This window comes from Cervus canadensis, chromosome 24, assembly GCF_019320065.1.
Source record: "Cervus canadensis isolate Bull #8, Minnesota chromosome 24, ASM1932006v1, whole genome shotgun sequence".
Taxonomy (NCBI): Eukaryota; Metazoa; Chordata; class Mammalia; order Artiodactyla; family Cervidae; genus Cervus; species Cervus canadensis.
Genome location: NC_057409.1, coordinates 14,485,242 through 14,506,225, shown reverse-complemented (window position 1 = coordinate 14,506,225; position 20,984 = coordinate 14,485,242). Strand labels below are relative to the sequence as shown.

Below are 20,984 nucleotides of genomic sequence, written 5' to 3'. Positions count from 1 at the left end.
GATCCAACCAGTCAATCCTAAAGGAAATCAACCCTGAATATTTATTGGAAGGATTGATGCTGAAGCTGAAGCTCTAATACTCTGGCCACCTGATGTGAAGAGCCAACTCACTGGAAAAGACCCTGATGCTGGGAAAGATTAAGGGCAGGAAGAGAAGGGGGCAACAGAGGATGAGGTGGTTGGATGGAATCACTGAGTCAATGGACATGACTTGGAGCAAACTCCAGGAGATAGTGAAGGAAGGGGAGCCTGGCATTCTGCAGTTCATGGGGTGATAAAGAGTCAGACACAACTTGGTGACTGAAAAACATCAACAACATAATCTGAACCGAGTTGCCCAATTGCCCTGCCACTAACTGGACCAGAGGCGAGCCTGGATCTCACTCAGCTGGCCATAAATTGCTCTCCAGGAGTCAGATTCACTGATCAAAGCAGATCATCTCTTGGAGAATAAGGGAGCAACCCAGAAAGAAGCATGGACAGGGTCATGAGGTCACAGGTTCCAAGTCGAGCAAGGAGTCTAGGCATGCAGGACGTGCAGGAAGGACAGAAGTGAAGGCCCAGAATGACCGAGCCTCTGTGACACTAAAGGTCAGACTTGGGAGCCTGCAGCTGTGGCCAACATGAGACTCCAGGTCAGGGAAACTGTTTGCTTCCTGAACACTTCTGGTGACCTGTGAGGCCTGGAGGTGAGGGCCACCTCCCTGTCTTCCTTAAGCCCCGTCTCCTGAAGCCCAGGGACTTTCCTGGTGGATCAGATGGTAAAGAATCCACCTGCAATGTGGGAGACCTGGGTTCGATCCTTGGGTTGGGAGGACTCCCCTGGAATCTTCCTGGAGTGGCAACCCACTCCAGTATTCTTGTCTGGAGAATCCCCATGGACAGAGGAGCCAGGCAGGCTACAGTCCATGGGGTTGCAAAGAGTTAGACATGACTGAGCGATTAAGCACAGCACCTGAAGCCCAGGGTGAGTGTTTCCATGGTCCTCATCTAGGGGAGCTTCTTCGCTCCTGCCTCTCTGGCTCCTCCCATCCCATCCAGAGGGGGCCACAAAGGGTAGCAAGAGTCCTGGACCTGAAGTCCACGATGAGATTTGAGATTTGCCAGGTATCTGGCTCTCAGCATCTCGGTTTTCTCCTTAGAAATATGGGGAGTAAGGCCTGCCCTGGGCGCTGTTGGGAGAGTAAAATGAGATTGCAGTGAAGAGCTTGCTCCAGCCTCTCCCTGGGGGTCCACCGTCCATGCTCTTCTGGCCCCTGGTCCTGTTTCATTTTTCCCATCCCTGTACCAGGAGGACATTCAGGACTTCCATGATATGAGATCCTCACTCCAATCAGACTCCCTTAGGCTGGGAGGCGGCTCTAGACACTTCCCCCAGAGTCCAGGGTTCTGATCTAAAAAAGGAGGCCTCCAGGGGATATAGGTCAGATGAATGGTGGAATTTCAAAACTTGTGACCACATAGCACAGGGAACTCTGCTCAGTATTCTGTAATAACCTAAAAGGGAAAAGAATTTGAAAAAAAAAAAAATAGATACATGTACATGTATAACTGAATCATTTTTCTGTACACCCAAAACTAACACAAAACTGTTAATCAACTATACATTAATATAGAATATGTAAAGCAATTATCCTTCAATAAAAATAAATAAATTAAAAAATAGAGAGAGAGAATAAAAATTAAACAAAAAACTTGTGACCAGCCCAGCACAGAGGTTGCTCCATGTGGCCTCCTTAGTAACATTTTCCCTCAATCCAGTGCCTCAGTCCAGGGGAGGGGGCCCCAAGAAAGGAAGCTGGACTTCAGTTAGAACAGCAAGTCCTGCCAGGCCCTGGGGCACACGTGAGTCTGTATCACCTCCGTTCTGGGTATGGTGCCCCATGGGAACTGCCTTGAGCCACCATTCTTCATTTCCACTCATGTCTCATCACCTTTATGCCTTTCTCTCTGGGATCAGTGACCATTCAGCCCCAGACTGACCCCCCACCCCGCAACCCAGCCCCTAAAAGCATGAGCTCTGGTGCTCAAGAGACCTGGGTTCAAATCCTGACTCAGCTACTCCCCACTGTGACCTTGGGCAAACTGTTTCACCTCTGAGCAAGACTGGAGTGAATGAAATGACGACACAGGAACAGCCAAGCCCTTCCTCCTTCCCTGAGCCCTGGACTGGGACCCCCTGATGGGGCTGGAAGAGGCCAGGGGTCTTACCCTGAGCTGTAGAAGTCATGGGATCAAATGCACGTGCCTACCATGGGACCTGCTCTGGTCACTGCGCTACTTTGAGCCCATGTCCTCATTTGTCAGGTGGAGGTACAACTGCTGAGCTAATGTTAGGGCTCCTTCTCTGATCACAGAAGGCTACCTGGAGGAAGTGACAGAGACTCCCTTTGGGTGGGAAGAAGGCAAGCTGAACAGAGGGGACTGCCCTTCAAGACAAGAGGCTGGTGGGGGAGGGGCAGGGTTGGCAGGGAGGTGAGTCACCAGGAAGGGAGGGGGACACGGAGGCTGGGCTTCTTGAAGGGTCAGGGGTCAGTGGGTAGAGGTGGCTCGATGTGGACTCACAAAGGTTCAGACCTGATCTGAGAAGACTCTGTTAGCAACACAGTTACACACGCCCTTGTCCACGTGGTCACACCAACGCATGCTGGAAACACACACACACATTCACACACTCGCATACACTCAGGACATTCATGGAGTCACTCCCAGACACAAGGACACACTCAGAGACATTCACAAACTCATCCATGCGTGTTTTTACCTTCAAGTATATCCACACCTTCATACACGCTCCTGTCGACATCATCTGCACAGACAAAGGCAAACACAAAGGCACACGCTTGTACACTCAAGTACATTCACAGAGACACCAAAAGGAACGCACTCAGACCCAAGGATACTCTGGCACACTCAGAGGTATCCGTGGACAAGGGCACTCCAAGACACCCTCAGTAACACACATTCTTGCACACCAGCTTGCACACTTGAGTCATTCTCACCGTCAAAGCCACACACTTGTATACACACTCCTGTAGGACTCTGGATCATTCGCAGATGTTCAGTCAGGTATAGTACGGTCAGGTACACTCACACAGTCTCCCCCACCCACCGGGGCAGCCACCACCACCCCCTCCAGCCAGCCGGGTAAACTCTCTCTCCACCCACTTCCCACCATCCTCTGGGGCCTCAGGGGCCTCCCTCCAGAGCTGGGGGAGGGGATGGGGCGGGGTTCGCCCTGCTGATGTGGCAACTCCACTCACCTGCAGCCGGCCGCACCCTCTCCGTGGAGAAAGGCTTAAAGGAGCAGGGATCCCTGGCGCTGTACCCCACTTACCCCCCCCCCCCGCCCCGGCCCCAGGTCTCTGCCCTAGTTTCTCTGATGCAAAAAGCGAGGCCTAGCGAGGGGTCAGATGATGAATGGGACTTGCAACCAGGACTCCAGGGCCAGGAGCCGACTGGGGAGGGGACGTTGGTGCTGGGAATAGGAAGACTGGGTTCCAGGCCCAGCCCACCTCCGCCTGTCCTGGCTGGCTGCCTGCAGAACCTGCTTCTTCTCACTGTTCCCCATCTCCCTACCAGGCACTCCCATCCCCTGGAAGTCCTGTCTCTTAGCCAGCTGCACAGGCCCAAGCCAGAAACACACACACAGTCACTGCACCCTGTTGACCCGACCTTCCCAGTGTGCCTCAAACCTGGGCTGGAAGGAGACAGCCTGTGCCATGCGAAGCCCGGCTCTGCTCCTTCCCAGCTCTGTGACTTAAGGCAGGCCACTGCTCTCCTCTGAGCCTCAGTTTCCCCGTCTAGAAATGGGGCGGTGGTCACACCTACCTCCCAGGATGGGATTGGTGAGCGAATTAAACAATAGAGGTGGAGGCTTCAGGGCCACACCCAGGGACTCAGGACAGGCTTCCCTTCATGTGAAGGGAAGACACATGAAGGATCTGCCGAATGCACAGAGCTGAGCCACGTCTCCCCCTGCTGAAGCCTCTCTGATCCATCACCTCTTGGGGGATCCTACAGGACCAGCTACTCCCAGGTTTGCTGTTAGTTTTGCTGCTGCTTCCAAAGCCCCTGATCACTACCACGATGAGAGGAGGGCCCAGCTGGTGGGCAGGTGACTGGGGTGGAGAGGGGTCAAGGGGACACAGCCATGGTCATGGGAGCCACCAGTCTGAGGGGGAAGATCCAGCTCAGCTCTGCTCCTGTTTAATCAGACCCAGTCTGTCCTGAGGCCAAGACTAGCTAATGGGGGAGATACAGCCCTGCCCCAAGGGTTCCAAGTCTGATGTGGGAAACAGCCTCAGCCAAGAGCACTCCAGCGGCTAGGGAAGACACTCCCTGGCCCAGCCCCCCCAAACTACTTGGGGAGACATACACTTCCCCTGGGAGTCCCAGTCTGATGGGGACAATTCACCCGCTCTAGGGGTTCCCAGACTGGGAAAGGAGACACAACTGTGGTTCTCAAGGACCCTAAGTCACAATAGAAGAGAGAGCATGCATGCCTAGGACACAGAGGTACCCCAGACGCTGAGAAGCAGAAATTAGCACAGATGAATGTGGCTTTGTGCACGTGCCTCTTGCATATGACTGTGACTCTGTGCACGCGTGTGACTCCGTATGTGACTGTTGCCTCTGATTCTGAGATTAGGCATGTGCCTCTGAGTTGAGGCTGTGCTTCCACTCAGTGAGTGGACCCAGTTGTGTCTGATCACTCGTTCAACGGCCTTGCGTTCATGGAACGTTCACTTTGTCCCAGTTGCTGGGCCCCACCCAGGGATGCTATGCAGCCTTCAAGAGGTGCGGTTTCTGCTTTCAGAGACATCACTACGTAAAAGTGGTGGATGAAGCACTGAAAAAGCAATCCCCTGTGCTGCCACCTGTTTAGAAGCACAGGGGGCTGCGGGCGCATAGGGAAGGTGGACTTCCTGGAAGAGGTGATATTTAAGCTGTGCCCTAACAGGGTTTTACAGCTGAGGGAAAAGCTGTTCTAATTAGAGGGAACAGGACTTCCCTGGCAGTCCAGTGGTTAAGAATCTGTGCTACCACTGCAGGGGGCATGGGTTCAACCCCTGATCTGGAAACTAAGATCTCACATGCCCTGTGGTACTGACAACAACAACAACAAAAACCCACCAAAAAAAAAAAAAACCCAACTAGAGGAAACAGCATGTGCAAAGGCCGTGTGGATCTGGGAAGAGAGCCCAGAAAAGGTTTTTCTGGAGGAAGTGACTGGGTGAGATTTTGGAAGTAGGGAGGCAAGCAGAAGGCATGGCTTCGGTTTAGGGGGTGTGGGATGTGGTATAGACTAGCCAGAGGAAGTCAGCTGGCCTGAGCCTGTCAGTCACTCCAGACCTTCTGTAACCCTTTGGATTGCAGCCCACCAGGCCACTCTGTTCATGGGGCTTTTCAGGCAAGGATACTGGAGTGGGTTGCCATGCCCTCCTCCAGGGGATCTGATCTTCATGACCCAGGGATCGAACCCGTGTCTCTTGCATTGCAGATGGATTCTTTACCCCCTGAGGTATCAGGGAAGCCTGTACTGTACCTAGGGATGGAAAGGCAGTATCCAGAGGAACCGGAGGTTCTGAAGGGGAACGCGCACCTCCAGAGAGAGGAGACAGCTGCTGAGCGGTGGGTTTAGGGGGTGAGCTCCTCGACCAGCCTCTGGGCGCTCCTAGGAGAGAGACCCAGCCCAGGGATCCTGGGGAAGGCCTCCTGAGTATCCTTAGCAGTAAAGGGAAGTGAATAATAGCTCCCTCACAGGGCAGAGGGGAGAACTATCAATACGGTAAATGCACTTACCCAAGTCGCTCTCCGTTGAGCTCTAAGGAGCGCATTTATTCCTCTCAAGAACTGTATTATTTGGTTCCCATTTTAATGCTGATGAAGCAGGCTCAGAGAGGCTCAAGACTACAGAGAACCGGAACGCGAGAGTGAGCGGTCTGGATTACACTCAGCCTGGCTCCTTCCCTTGAGTCCCAACCTCCTCTCAGCACGCGAATGCGCCTTTTAAATCGGTAACAGCTGGTTACTGCTGGATCCGGTGCTGTTACTATTATTATGGTTTATTATTATCACTGTGTACCCGAAGAACCTCCTTGATTCATCATCGCGGGCTCCAACCTCCCCGCCGCCCGCGCGCCCTCGGTCCCTGAAAACTCCAGGCCCAGGCGACCCCGCGCGGCCACGATAGGAACAACAACCCCTGGGGCGAGGGGCCCTGGAGGGGGTGTCGGTGTGATGGCACCCTCTGGAGGCAGTGCTCGGTATCGCGCCAGAGTCCGACGGAAGAGTGCCGTGTCTTCTGCACCCTTTGTAGTGTGCAGACCCAGATAGTGGTCCCGGAGGACTAGGAGGAAGGAGGAAAGAAAGGGAATAACACTTATTAAGCGACTCTGGTACACTGGGGAAGGTGCTGGGCGTTTTCTCATTTAACCCCTCAGTTAGTTCAGTCGCTCACTTGTGCCTGACTCTTTGAGACCCCATGGACTGCAGCACGCCAGGTCTCCCTGTCTATCACCAACTCCCGGAATTTACTCAACACATGTCCATTGAGTTGGTGATGCCATCCAACCATGTCATCCTCTGTCGTCCCTTTCTCCTCCTGCCTTCAGTCTTTCCCAGCATCAGGATCTTTTCCAGTAAGTCAGTTCTTCACATCAGGTGGCCAAAGTATTGGAGTTTCAGCTTCAGCATCAGCCTTCCAATGAATATTCAGAACTGATTTCCTTTAGGATGGACTGGTTGGATCTCCTTGCAGTCCAAGGGACTGTCAAGAGTTTTCTCCAACACCACAGTTCAAAAGCATCAATTCTTTGGCGCTCAGCTTTCTTTATAGTCCAACTCTCACATCCATACATGACTACTGGAAAAACCATAGCTTTGACTAGACGGACCTTTGTTGGCAGAGTAATGTGTCTGCTTTTTAATATGCTGTCTAGGTTGGTCATAACTTTTCTTCCAAGGAGTAAGCTACTTTTAATTTCATGGCTGCAGTCACCATCGGCAGTGATTTTGGAGGCCCAAAAAATAAAATCTGTCATTGTTTCCCCATCTATTTGTCATGAAGTGATGGGGCCATATGCCATGATCTTAGTTTTCTGAATGTTGAGTTCTAAGTCAACTTTTTCACTCTCCTCTTTCACTTTCATCAAGAGGCTCTTCAGTTCTTCTTTGCTTTCTCCCATAAGGGTAGTGTCATCTGCATATCTGAGGTTATTGATATTTCTCCTGGCAATCTTGATTCCAGCTTAATCCAGTCCAGCATTTCTCATGATGTACTCTGCATGTAAGTTAAATAAGCAGAGTGACAATACACAGTCTTGACGTACTCCTTTCCCGATTTGGAACCAATCTGTTGTTCCATGTCCAGTTCTAACTGTTGCTTCCTGACCTGCATACAGATTTCTCAGGAGGCAGGTCAGGTGGTCTAGTATTCCCATCTCTTGAAGAATTTTTCACAGTTTGTTGTGATCCACACAGTCAAAGGCTTTGGTGTATTCAATAAAGCAGAAGTAGATGTTTTTCTGGAACTCTCTTGCTTTATCAATGACCCAACAGATGTTGGCAATTTGATCTCTGGTTCCTCTGCCTTTTCTAAATCCAGCTTGTACATCTGGACGTTCTCGGTTCACATACTGTTGAAGCCTGGCTTGGAGAATTTTGAGCATTAATTTACTAAGGTGTGAGATGAGTGCAGCTGTGCAGTAGTTTGAGCATTCTTTGGCAATGTCTTTCTTTGTGATTGGAATGAAAACTGACCTTTTCCACTCCTGTGGCTACTGCTGAGTTTTCCAAATTTGCTGGCATGTTGAGTGCAGCACTTTCATAGCATCATCTTTTAGGATTTGAAATAGCTCAACTGGAATTCCATCACCTCTACTATCTTTGTTTGTAGTGATGCTTCCTAAGGCCCACTTGACTTCACATTCCAGGATGTCAGGTATAATGATAACAATGACAATGAAAAAAAAATAATTCAGTCATTAGGAGAAGTCTCTTGAGATTACCTTGGGCAGCAAGGAGATCAAACCAGTCAGTCCTAAAGGAAATCAACCCTGAATATTCATTGGAAAGACAGATGCTGAAACTGAAGCTCCAGTACTTTGGCCACCTGAAGTGAAGAGCTGACCCAGTGGCAAAGACCCTGATGTTGGGCAAGATTGAAGGCAGGAGAAGAAGGGGACGACAGAGGATGAGACAGTTGAATGGCATCACCAACTCAATGGACATGAGTTTGCAAGCTCCAGGAGTTGGTGATGGACAAGGAAGCCTGGCATGCTGCAGTCCATGGGGTCGCCAAGAGTCGGACACAACTGAGTGACTGAACAACAACAACAGATTTTAGACTCGGGTCTGCTGCCTACAAAGCTTGGATTTGTACCTGGCTCCCTTGAAACAGTGGGCTGGAGGGCCCTACTAGGGCATCTCTAACCATCCTCCTCCCAGGTCTAGTTGGCTTGCTGGAGCTCTTGGCACATCGAAAACTCAGCACCAGTAATAATGGGAAATGTACTACTCTGAGCTTCCAAGAAGCAAGTTCACTTCCAATCACTCTTGTGCCGAGCCTCATGTTTAATTACTTTTCACAGTCCTGTGAAGAGGGTATCAGTGGCATGTTTCACTGACCGGAAATTGAGGGTCAGGCTTGCCTTCTGCGGGTGGAGACTGCTGCCATGCCAACACTCCCCTCCCTGCTTCTTCCCCCCGGAGCCTCTCTTCCCGTCTCATCCCTCTGCCAGTCATCCCCCCACAACTCTTGGCCCCTCCCTGACCCATTCTCCTAAGCCCAGTCTGGTGAGTTAAGATGGACCTTTTGGGTTGGGACTTTGCTCAGAGTGGTGGCCAGGAGGTCACTGTTCACCTAGGATGGGATTCTAATCAGTTCACAGCTTTTTTTTGGAGTAGAAAATGGTTTGTTCTTTTTTTAAATCTTTTTAGAATTGAGATATAGTTGATGTATATACATGATATACATGTATACACATATATATACATGTATATACAGATATACATGATGTATATCATGTAAGTTACTAGTGTACAACCTATCGATTCACAGTTTTAAAGCTTGTACTTCTTTTATAGTTATTCTAATATATTGGCTATATTCCCTGTGTGGTACAATATATCCTTGTGGTGCATTTATTTCATACATAGCAGTTTGTAGCTCTGAACCCCCTGCCCCTCTCTTGCCTTGCCCCCATTCCTTCTTCCCACTGGTATTATTCTGTTCTCTACATCTGTGAGTCTGTCTCCATTTTGTTATAGTCATTGTTCTATGTGCCATGCTTAGTTGCTCAGTCGTGTCCCACTGTTTGCAACCCCATGGGCTGTAGCCACCAGGCTCCTCTGTCCATGGGGATTCTCCAGGTAAAAATACTGGAGGAGGTTGCCGTGCCCTCCTCCAGGTTGTAGTCACTAGTCTGTTTTAATTTTTAGATTCCACACATAATATCATATATATCATGTCTTCGGGCTTCCCTGGTAGCTCAGTGGTGAAAAATCCACCTGCAATGCAGGGAACGAAACGTGAACACGATTCCTGAGTGGGGAAGATCCCCAGGAGAAGGAAATGGCAACTGACTGCAGTGTTCTTGCCTGGGAAATCCCGTGGACAGAGAAGCGTGGGCTACAGTCCACGTGTTTGCAAGAGTCGGACACGACTTAGTGACTAAATCACCACCACCACCATATGTCTATCTGTTTAATTATTTCACTTAGCATAATACCCTCCAAGTCCATCCATGTTGTTGCAAATGACAGAATTTAATTCTTTTTTATGGACGAGTAGTATCCCATTGTATATGTGTGTGTGTGTGTGCGTGTGTGTGTGCATGTGTGTGTTAGTCACTCAGTCATGTCTGACTCTTTGCAATCCCATGGACTGTAGCCAACCAAGCTCCTTTGTCCATGGAATTCTCCAGGCAAGAATACTGGAGTGGGTAGCCATGCCCTTCTCCAGGGTATCTTTCCAACCCAGGGGTCAAACCTGGGTCTCCCACATTGCAGGCAGATTCTTTACCATCTGAGCCAGTGAGGAAGCTCCATTGTATATATACACCACATCTTCATCTGTTCACCTGGTGATAAACACTTAGATTACTTCCATATCTTGGCAATCATAAATGATGCTGCTATGAACATAGGGGTGCATGTATCTTTTTGAATTAGTGTTTTCAGTTTTTTTTGTGTGTGTGTATGTGGGTGGGTGTGTGTGTTTTGGATATATAACCAGGAGTGGAATTGTTGCATCATATGGTAGTTCTTTGGGATTGGAATGAAAACTGACCTTTTCCAGTCCTGGGACCACTGCTGAGTTTTCCAAATTTGCTGGCATATTGAGTGCAGCACTTTCATAGCATCATCTTTTAGGATTTAAAATAGCTCAACTGGAATTCCATCACCTCCACTAGCTTTGTTCGTAGTGATGCTTCCTAAGGCCCACTTGACTTCACATTCCAGGATGTCTGGCTCTAGGTGAGTGATCACACCATCGTGATTATCTGGGTCATGAAGATCTTTTTTGTATAGTTCTTCTGTGTATTCTTGCCACCTCTTCTTAATATCTTCTGCTTCTGTTAGGCCCATACCATTTCTGTCCTTGGTATCTCTAATTTCCTTGAAGAGATCTCTAGTCTTTCCCATTCTATTGTTTTCCACTATTTCTTTGCACTGATCACTGAGGAAGGCTTTCTTATCTCTCCTTGCTATTCTGCATTCAGATGGACATATCTTTCCTTTTCTCCTTTGCCTTTCGCTTCTCTTCACAGCTATTTGTAAAACCTCCTCAGACATCCATTTTGCTTTTTTGCATTTCTTTTTCTTGGGGATGATCTTGATCACTGCCTCCTGTACAATGTCATGAGCCTCTGCCCATAGTTCTTCAGGCACTCTGTCTATCAGATCTAATCCCTTGAATCCATTTGTCACTTCCACTGCATAATCATAAGGGATTTGATTTAGGTCATATCTGAATGGCCTAGTGGTTTTCCTTACTTTCTTCAATTTAAGTCTGAATTTGGCAATAGAGTTCATGATCTGAGCCACAGTCAGCTCCCACTCTTGTTTTTGCTGACTCTATGGAGCTTCTCCATCTTTGGCTGCAAAGAATATAATCAATCTGATTTTGGTATTGACCATCTGGTGATGTCCACGTGTAGAGTCTTCACTTGTGTTGTTGGAAGAGGGTGTTTGCTATGACCAGTGAGTTCTCTTGGCAAAACTCTGTTAGCCTTTGCCTTGCTTCATTTTTTACTCCGAGGCCAAATTTCCCTGTTACTCCAGGTATCTCTTGACTTTCTATTTTTGCATTTCAGCCCCCTATAATAAAAAGGACATCTTTTTTAGGTGTTAGTTCTAGAAGGTCTTGTAGGTCTTTATAGAACCACTCAACTTCAGCTTCTTCAGCATTACTGGTTGGGGCATAGACTGGGATTTCTGTGATATTGAATGGTTTGCCTTGGAAACAGAGATCATTCTGTCGTTTTTGAGATTGCACTCAAGAACTGCATTTCAGACTCTTTTGTTGAGTATGATGGCTACTCCATTTCTTCTAAGGGATTCTTGCCCACAGTAGTAGATATAATTGTCATCTGAGTTAAATTCACCTATTCCAGTCCGTTTTAGTTCGCTGATTTCTAAATGTCAATGCTCACTCTTGCAATCTCCTCTTTTTTTTTTTTTGCAATCTCCTCTTTGACCACTTTCAATTTACCTTGATTCATGGATCTAATATTCCAGGTTCCTATGCAATATTGCTCTTTACAGCATCGAACGTTACTTCTATCACCAGTCACATCTACAACTGGGTGTTGTTTTTGCTTTGGCTCTGTCTCTTCACTCTTTCTGATGTTATTTCTCCACTCTTCTCCAGTAGCTTATGGGGCACCTACTGACCTGGGGAGTTCATCTTTCAGTGTCCTATCTTTTTGCCTTTTCATACTGTTCATGGGGTTCTCAAGGCAAGAATATTGAAGTGGTTTGCCATTTCCTTCTCCAGTGCACCACGTTTTGTCAGAACTCTCCACCATGACCCATCCATCTTGGGTGGCTCTACACGGCATGGCTCATAGTTTCATTGAGTTTCATTGAGACAAGGCTGCGGTCCATGTGATCAGATTGGTTAGTTTTCTGTGATTGTGATTGTGGTTTTCATTCTGTCTGCCCTCTGATGGAGAAGGATAAAACGCTTATGGAAGCGTCCTGATAGGAGAGACTGACTGAGGGGGAAACTGGGTCTTGTTCTGATGGGCAGGGCCATGCTCAGTAAATCTTTAATCCAATTTTCTGTTGATGGGCGGGGCTGTGTTCCCTCCCTGTTATTTGACCTGAGGCCAAGCTATGGTGGAGGTGATGAAGACACTGGCAACCTCCTTCAAAAGGTCCCATGCACACACTGTTGCACACAGTGCCCTCAACCTTTCAGCAGGCCACTGCCTACCCATGTCTCCACTGGAGACTCCTGGACACTCACGGGCAAGTCTGGGTCAGTCTCTTGTGGGGTCCCTGCTCCTTTCTCCTGGGTCCTGGTGCACACAAGGTTTTGTTTGTGCCCTCCAAGAGTCTGTTTCCCAGGCCTGTGTAAGTTCTGGCGGCTCCGTGGTGGGGTTAATGATGACCTCTTCCAAGAGGGCATATGCCATACCCAGGTCTACTGTACCCAGAGCCCGTGCCCCTGCAGCAGTCCACTGCCGACCCGTACCTCCACAGGAGACGCTCAAACGCAGTTCTGGCTCAGTCTCTGTGGGGTCTGTGGGTCCTGGTGCACACAAGGTTTGTTTGAGCCCTCTGAGTGTCTCCGGCGGGTATGGGGTTTGATTCTAAATGTGATTTTGCCCCTCCTGCTGTCTTGCTGGGGCTTCTTCTTTGCCCTTGGATGTGGGATATCTCCTCAAAGTTGCTCCATTGCTGTGCAGCTGCCATGCAATGTCAAAGAATGCTCAAACTACCGCACAACTGCACTCATCTCACACGCTAGCAAAGTATGCTCAAAATTCTCCAAGCCAGGCTTCAACAGCACGTGAACCATGAATTTCCAAATGTTCAAGCTGGATTTAGAAAAGGCAGAGGAACCAGAGATCAAATTGCCAACATCCGTTGGATCACCAAAAAAGTGAAAGAGTTCCAGAAAAACATCTACTTCTGCTTTATTGACTATGCCAAAGCCTTTGACTGTGTGGATCACAACAAACTGTGGAAAATTCTGAAAGAGATGGGAATATCAGACCACCTGACCTGCCTCCTGAGAAATCTGTATGCAGGTCAAGAAGCAACAGTTAGAACTGGACATGGAACAACAGATTGGTTCCAAATCAGGAAAGGAGTATGTCAAGGCTATATATTGTCACCCTGCTTGTTTAACTTATATGCAGAGTACATCATGAGAAACACTGGACTGAATGAAGCACAATCTAGAATCAAGATTACTGGGAGAAATATCAATAACCTCAGATATGCAGATGATACCACCCTTATGGCAGAAAGTGAAGAACTAAAGAGCCTCTTAATGAAAGTGAAAGAGGAGAGTGAAAAAGTTGGCTTAACACTCAACATTCAGACTGCTGAGATCATGGCATCTGGCCCCATCACTTCATGGCAAATAGATGGGGGAAAAAATGGAAACAGTGAGAGACTTTATTTTTTTGGACTCCAAAATCACTGCAGATGGTGACTGCAGCCATGAAATTAAAAGATGGTTGCTCCTTGGGAGAAAAGTTATGACTAACCTAGACAGCATATTAAAAAGCAGACACATTACTTTGCCAACAAATGTCCGTCTAGTCAAAGCTTCGGCTTTTCCAGTAGTCATGTATGGATGTGAGAGTTGGACTATAAAGAAAGCTGAGCACTGAAGAATTGATGCTTCTGAACTGTGGTGTTGGAGAAAACTCTTGAGAGTTCCTTGGACAGCAGGGAGATCCAACCAGTCCATCTTAGAAGAAATCAGTTTTGAGTATTCATTGGAAGGACTGATGCTGAAGCTGAAATTCCAATACTTCGGCCACCTGATGTGAAGAACTGACTCAATGGAAAAGACCCTGATGCTGGGAAGACTGAAGGTGGGAGAAGGGAATGACAGAGGATGAGATAGTTGGATGGCATCACCAACTCAATGGACATGAGTTTGAGTAAGCTCTGGGAGTTGGTGATGGACAGGAAAGCCTGGCGTGCTGCAGTCCATGGGGTTGCAAATAGTTGGACATGACTGAGGGACTGAACTGAACTAATGGCAGTTCTGTTTTTAGATTTTTTGTTTTGTTTTTTGTTTTTGTTTTTAGATTTTTGAGACACCTCCACACCGTTTTCCTCAGTGGCAGCACCAATTTACATTTCCACTCACAGTGTATGAGGATTCTCTTTTTTATTTTCTTTTATTTATTTATTTTTTTGCCACACTGTGTGGTTTGTGGGATCCTAGTTCCCTGATCAGGGATAAAAACTGGACTCTTGGCAGTGAGAGCATGGAGTCCTAACCACTGGACCGCCAAGGGAATTCCCTGAGGGTTCCTTTCTTTCTACATCCTCACCAACATTTGTTACTTATAGTCTTTTTTTTAATGGACCAGTTATTTAATTAGGTTGTTCTTAAGAAGTTTAGAACACTATTTTGCAAGGATGAATTCTATTTGTGAGAGCAAACACAGAGCGGAATTATCCCTGGAGCTGATCCCTGAATCAAAGCTGATTCTTTGCAGAATCTGTGAGTACACAGCTTTCTGATCACCCTGGCACTGCTCTGTAATTTTGTACTTCTCTCTCTCTCCCTGTTGAAGATCTCACCTTCCTGGTGCCTGGCTTACGTAGATTTTTTTTTTTTGGCCATGCCACTGGGCTTGCAGAATCTTACTTTCCTGACCAAGGATCAAACCAGTGCCCCCTGCCATGGACATGTGGAGTCCTAACCACCGGATAGCCAGGGAAGTCCCCTTCTTCTTGAAGTAAGCATCAGGGGCCTTCACACCACTAGTATCCATTTTGGTGGAGGTGACAATGACAAATGACAATGACAAATTTTGTTCTATACCCAGGAACTTGATTGAGGCGAAAGACCCAATCACAAACAGCAAGCCACTGCTCACCTGTTTCAGGGAAACAACACTCTTGCCTTTGTGGTGCTCAGTGAGGATGCTCAGAATGGGCCCAGGAGTGATGATAGCGTGCAGTTTTCTCACATGTTACTGAAGGGTTTTTGCTGAGACTCAACAGCTTTCAAGGCCCTTCTTCAGTAGGGTAATACCTAGGCATTTTGCGAAGTTTAATCACTTGGGAAACACCATTCTTGGGCTTCCCTGGTGGCTCAGATGGTAAAGAATCTGCTGCAATGCAGGAGACCCAGGTTCAGTCTCTGGGGCAGGAAGATCCCCTAGAGAAGGGGATGGCAACCCACTCCAGTATTCTTGCCTGGAGAATCCCATGGACAGAGGAGCCTGGTGGGCCCCAGTCCATAGGGTTGCAAAGAGTCAGACAGGCCTGAATCGACTTAGCGTGCGCACACATTCTTGTCACCACCAACTAGTTTTGTGACAGTAGCAAGACTGTCAGCTTTTTCTTTGCAGCTTGGATTTAGCTGCTGAATACTTCCTCTTGTACAAGGCTTTTCTGGAATACATAGCTGATTGGGAGTATCTGCCAATTCCTCTGACCAGGACAGGATTTCAGCGGCAGTAGGGTTGCCCTTCTTAACCTTTCTAACTCCACCACCAGAATCAGCCTTCTTGGCTTCAAGTTTTTCCTCCTTTGTATCTGGCTTCTCAGCTTTTTCACCTGCCATCTTTCAAGATGGGAAAGAGCTACTTGTGGTCTTTTTGATGGTAGTCATTCTGACAGGTGTGAAGTGATATTTCATTGTGGTTTTAATTTGCATTTCTCCAATTATTAATGATGTTTAGCATCTTTTTCACATGCCCGTTGGCCATCTGTAGGTCTTCCCTGAAAAAATGTCTATTTAGGTCTTCTGCCCATTTTTAATTTTTTTATGTTGAGTTGTATGAGCTATTTATATATTTTGAATATTAACTCCTTGTTGATAATATCATTAGCAAATATTTTTTCTAATTCAGCTGGTTGCCTTTTTGTTTTGTTGATAGTTTCCTTGGCTGTGCAAAAGCTTTTATGTCTAACTGGGTTCCATTTGTTTATTTCTGCTTTTATTTCCTTTGCTTTAGGAAACAGATTGGAGATAATATTGCCATGATTTAGGTCAAAGAGTGTTCTTCCTATGTTTTCTTTGAGGAGTTTTATGACGTCCAGTCTTACATTTAGGTTTTTAATCCATTTTGAGTTAATTTTTGCATATAATGTGAGAAAATATTCCAATTTAATTCTTTAACATGTAACTGTTCAGTTTTTCCAGCACTATTTACTGAAGAGATTTTCTTTTCTCCATTGTATACCCTTGCCTCCTTTGTTATACATTCAGTTCAGTTCAGTTCAGTTGCTCAGTTGTGTCCGACTCTTTGCGACCGCATGAACCACAGTATGCCAGGCCTCCCTGTCCATCACCAACTCCCGGAGTCCACCCAAACCCATGTCCATTGAGTCGGTGATGCCATCCAACCATCTCATCCTCTGTCGTTCCCTTCTCCTCCTGCCTTCAATCTTTCCCAGCATCAGAAACTCTTCTAGTGAGTCAGTTCTTCGCATCAGGTGACCAAAGTATTGGAGTTTCAGCTTCAGCATCAGCCCTTCCAATGAATATTCAGGACTGATTTTGTTTAGGATAGACTGCTTGGGTCTCCTTGCAGTCCAAGGGACTCTCAAGAGTCTTCTCTGGAGAAGGAAATGGCAACCCACTCCAGTATCCTTGCCTGGAAAATCTCATGGACAGAGGAGCCTGGTGGGCTGCAGTCCATGGGGTCGCAAAAAAAGAAGAAGAAAAAAAAAAAAAAAGAGTCTTCTCCAGCACCACATTTCAAAAGCATCAATTCTTTGGCGCTCAGCTTTCTTTATAGTCCAACTCTCACATCCATACATGACTACTGGAAAAACCATAGCCTTGACTAGACAGACCTTTGTTGACAAAGTAATATCTGTGCTTTTTAATATGGTTTCTAGGTTGGTCATAACTTTCCTTCTAAGGAGTAAGCGTCTTTTAATTTCATGGCTGCAATCAATTGACCATAAATGTGTAGATATATTTCTAGGTTCTCCATTCTGTTCTGTTAACCTGTGTCTCTGTTTTTATGCCAGTATCATGCTTTTGGTTACTGTGGCTTTGTAACAGTTCACAACATCTTCTGATTCTGGTTTTGAGTTGTGATTAGAAACAGAGTTTCCTCAGGACTTCCCTGGCTTGGGTTTGGTCACTGATCAGGGAACTACGATCCCATCCCACAATGCCATGTTGTGCAGCCAAGAAAATTAAAAAAAAGAAAGAAGGAAGGTCTCCCCAAATTCTCTGCCAAGGATTCATCTTCCCTAGGTTTAGTTCTTACCTTAGTGGTCTCAGTAGGAAGCAGAGGACCACTCAAAGTATTTGCCAGAAGAAGGTTTTTTTTTTAATTTATTATTTTTTTTGAAGGATAATTGCTTTACAGAATTTTGTTGTTTAGAAAAAGGTTTAATGAAGGAACTATTTACAGAGGTGTGGGCACAAATAGTAAAGCACCCTGGGGCTCACAACAGTGGAAGAGAGTCACTAGTTTCAGGGCCTGAAGAGGTAAGGGAAGGAGCCTTGTTAACGAACCGGGCCAGACTGGTACCCATGGTCGCAGGCCACTCAACAGGAGCTGTGACTTTTGCTGGAGGAACATGCTAAGTCGCTTCAGTTGTGTCCGACTCTGTGCGACCCCACAGACGGCAGCCCACCAGGCTCCTCCGTCCCTGGGAGTCTCTAGGCAAGAACACTGGAGTGGGTTGCCATTTCCTTCTCCAATGCATGAAAGTGAAAAGTGAAAGTGAAGTCGCTTAGTCCAGTCAGACTCTTCGCGACCCCATGGACTGTAGCCTACCAGGCCCCTCCACCCATGGTATTTTCCAGGCAAGAGTACTGGAGTGGGTTGCCACATAGTACCTGCCAAAATCATAGCATCACTGACTCAATGGACATGAGCAAACTCTGGGAGAGAGTAAAGAACAGGGAAGCCTGGCCTGCTGCAATCCATGAGGTCGCAATGTGTTGGATACAACTTAGCAATTGAACAACAACAAAAAATCACAGTATTATAAATATCCCGGTCTCACTCTCCTCCTTCCCTCTGATCCCCTACTGGTCTCCTACTGGCCAAACTTCACCTGAAACCATAAGGCAAGGAGGCCAAGGTCAGCAAGAGTCAGCCCCTGGACACAGGACAGGGCAGAGAAGCACAGAGAATTCAGGGTATGCAAAGAGTAGGAAGCCAGGGGGGTTCTCTCCTAGTGAACTCGGCTTTGTGGAGGGGCTGAGAGGCAGAGGGCTGTGTTTGTCTCTCTAAGCGGCCTGACACTGTAACACGCCTTCTCCTCTTCCAGGCCCAAGTTACTTCGACCAGGAGGCTGTTCCCAGGCCTTGAGTTAATCTCTCCCATCCCTGGCTTCCTCAGTTCTCAGTGCCTAGCCCATCACTCAGCTCAGTGATTTGGCATTATTCTCCGTAGGGGTTTGTCTCCCCAGGGGACACTTCTGGCATCCTCTTCACTGTGAGCTCTTTGCAGGCAGGGCCCTGGGCCAAAGAAGGCCATTTGCTCTGACTTAGGGCCCAGCACAGGATAAGTGTCCATGTTGGCTGAGTGAATGGAGTCCTGTGGCCTCACCCACCTCCCTCTGCCTTGGTGTACACAGCCTGGGCACATGGGTATATCTGTTTCCTTGAGTTCTTTGGTGGCGAATGGCCCAGACCTGGCACACAACAGGCACCAAATGTTGCCTGAACTGGCCTAGGGAGGATTATCCTTCTTTCCTTCATTCATTCAAGAAGTTTTTGAGATTTTACCACATACCAGGCCCTGTGCTGGCCCTGGGGACACAGAAGTGTTCTTCATGCCTTCCATTCTAGTGGGGGAAGCAGAAAAGGAAGGAATGGAAAATGAACAATACTATTAAAGACTGAAGTACGTGTTTAGAAAATAAACAGGGTGACGGGACACACAGTAAATGGATGGACATTTATGTGGGGGATGGGCACATCAGGGAAATGACGTGATGAGGTGATGACATGTAAGTTGAGACCTGAAGATGAGTGAATGTGAAGAGCTGGAAGGGTATTCCAGGCAGAGGGAACAGCAAAAACAAAGAGCTAGAGGTGTTTCTGGGACCCCAGGGGATTCAGTGTTTCAGCCTGAAGAAGGGCGTAGGAGGAGACTGAGAGAGGTTAAGGAATCAGTCCTGGGGGCTGCCTGGGGCCAGGTCCTGGGCTGGGGGTTGGAGGGGAAGGGACAGCCCTTCTCGGTGCCATCCTTTCTGCCTGTTGCCTAGCACCACACTAAACAGTACTGCTGGCAGACCTTCCCCGAGCTCCCTCAGCTCCCCTCGGACTGGCAGCGGCTGTCAAATGACCAGCCCCAGAGGCCTTGCCAACCTCCTCCCCTGGAATATTTTTGAGGTAAGTCAGAAAATGACCAGCAGCCTCCAAAACCTGACTTTTTCTCGTGCATACCTTACAAGGGTATATTTGGCTGCCCTGGGTGTTAATCCCCCACCCCCTTGCACTAGACAGAGAGATATAAATATACCACCCCAGGCAGCACACTCAGAAACATGGATTAATGACCATATAGTTGGGGGCCCCAGTCACACTCAGAAGACACACCATACAGCTGCTGTAAGCACACTCTCCCACACCCACACACTTCAGTCCCCAGTCTCTTGCAGGCACACAATCACACACACAACTATATAGATGCCCCCAACACAGCCACAACAGCCAGCCTCGCAGACAGTCCACAACCAGCACCATCACCACTCACATAATCACTCCCCTATGATCACACAGTCACCTACCCATATACAGCCTCACAGACGTGTACCCCCCAGTCATCAAAGTCACATGTGGACACAACAGTTCCACAATCTCCCTCCCCACACAGTACACACACAACCATGTGGCATGCACACAGCCAGCAGGCCTGCAGCTCACAACACCCTGGCCCACAAGTGGTTCCACACGGCCGCCCCACCCCCACCCCTTACTCAAGGCCTCTCTGATTAAACACATCCAGCCCCTCGGCTTGTTATAGTGCCTGGCATTCTTCTGCGATTGAGTCAAAGACCTCCCCAGACAGAGGGGCTAAGTGGAAAAAAAAAAAAGGCATCGGGAGGGAGCATGCCAGAGGCCCAGGTCTGGGAAGGGGCCTGGCCGCTTCCGGCTCAGGGACCCAGACAGCCTTCAGTGTGGAGCTTGATCCTGACCTTTGGGGGGCTAAGGGCCTGGGGGAGGGGTCACGCCTAGGAGTGGACAGAAGCGGGGTGCAGGGGGGGTGATGACAGGTGGAACGAGCGGAGAGATCCCCTAACCCTCGCGGCGTGAGCGGGGGGAACAGAAAGCGGGGTTACATATGGACTCAACCTTCCCACGTGGTCCTCCCACCGCCCTGCCCCAGGCTCCCGACTGTCCCCAAACGCAGGGGGTGTGGTGTTGTCCCCCCCTCCTCCCTCCAGCCCTGGGCGACAGCTGCGGGGGCACAGCGCTCAGGCGAGGGGTACCGCAGGGCGCCAGGCGGCGGCGGACACCCCCGACGTCCTTGCGGGCGGAGCTCAGGGTGCCGGCTCCCCCGAGGTCCTCAACCCCACACCCTGTCCCCCTCCCGGGCCGGCCCGGCAGGAAGAGCGCCCTCCTAAGGCTGCAGAGCCACCTTCCTCCCCGGGCCCCTGCAACTGGGGACACTCGGACGGGAAAGATGGGGAGAAAGAAGACTCGGGAAGACCCCGAGGTGGCGTTTTAGAGACGCCGACCTCCCCTCCCACACCTTCCCCCCCACCCCGCGCTGGTCCAGGGAGGGGCGGCCTCTCCCCGCCCCCGGGCCGCGAGTCCCGCTCCCTCCTCCCGCGGCCGGAGCCCGGGCCAA

General features: G+C 48.6%; 1 pseudogene; it reads right to left on the bottom strand.

Annotated features, from left to right (window-relative positions):
* Positions 1–14,598: 14,598 nt before the first annotated feature.
* LOC122426830 lies at positions 14,599–15,775 on the bottom strand (annotated as a pseudogene).
* Between the last annotated feature and the right edge of the window lie 5,209 nt (positions 15,776–20,984).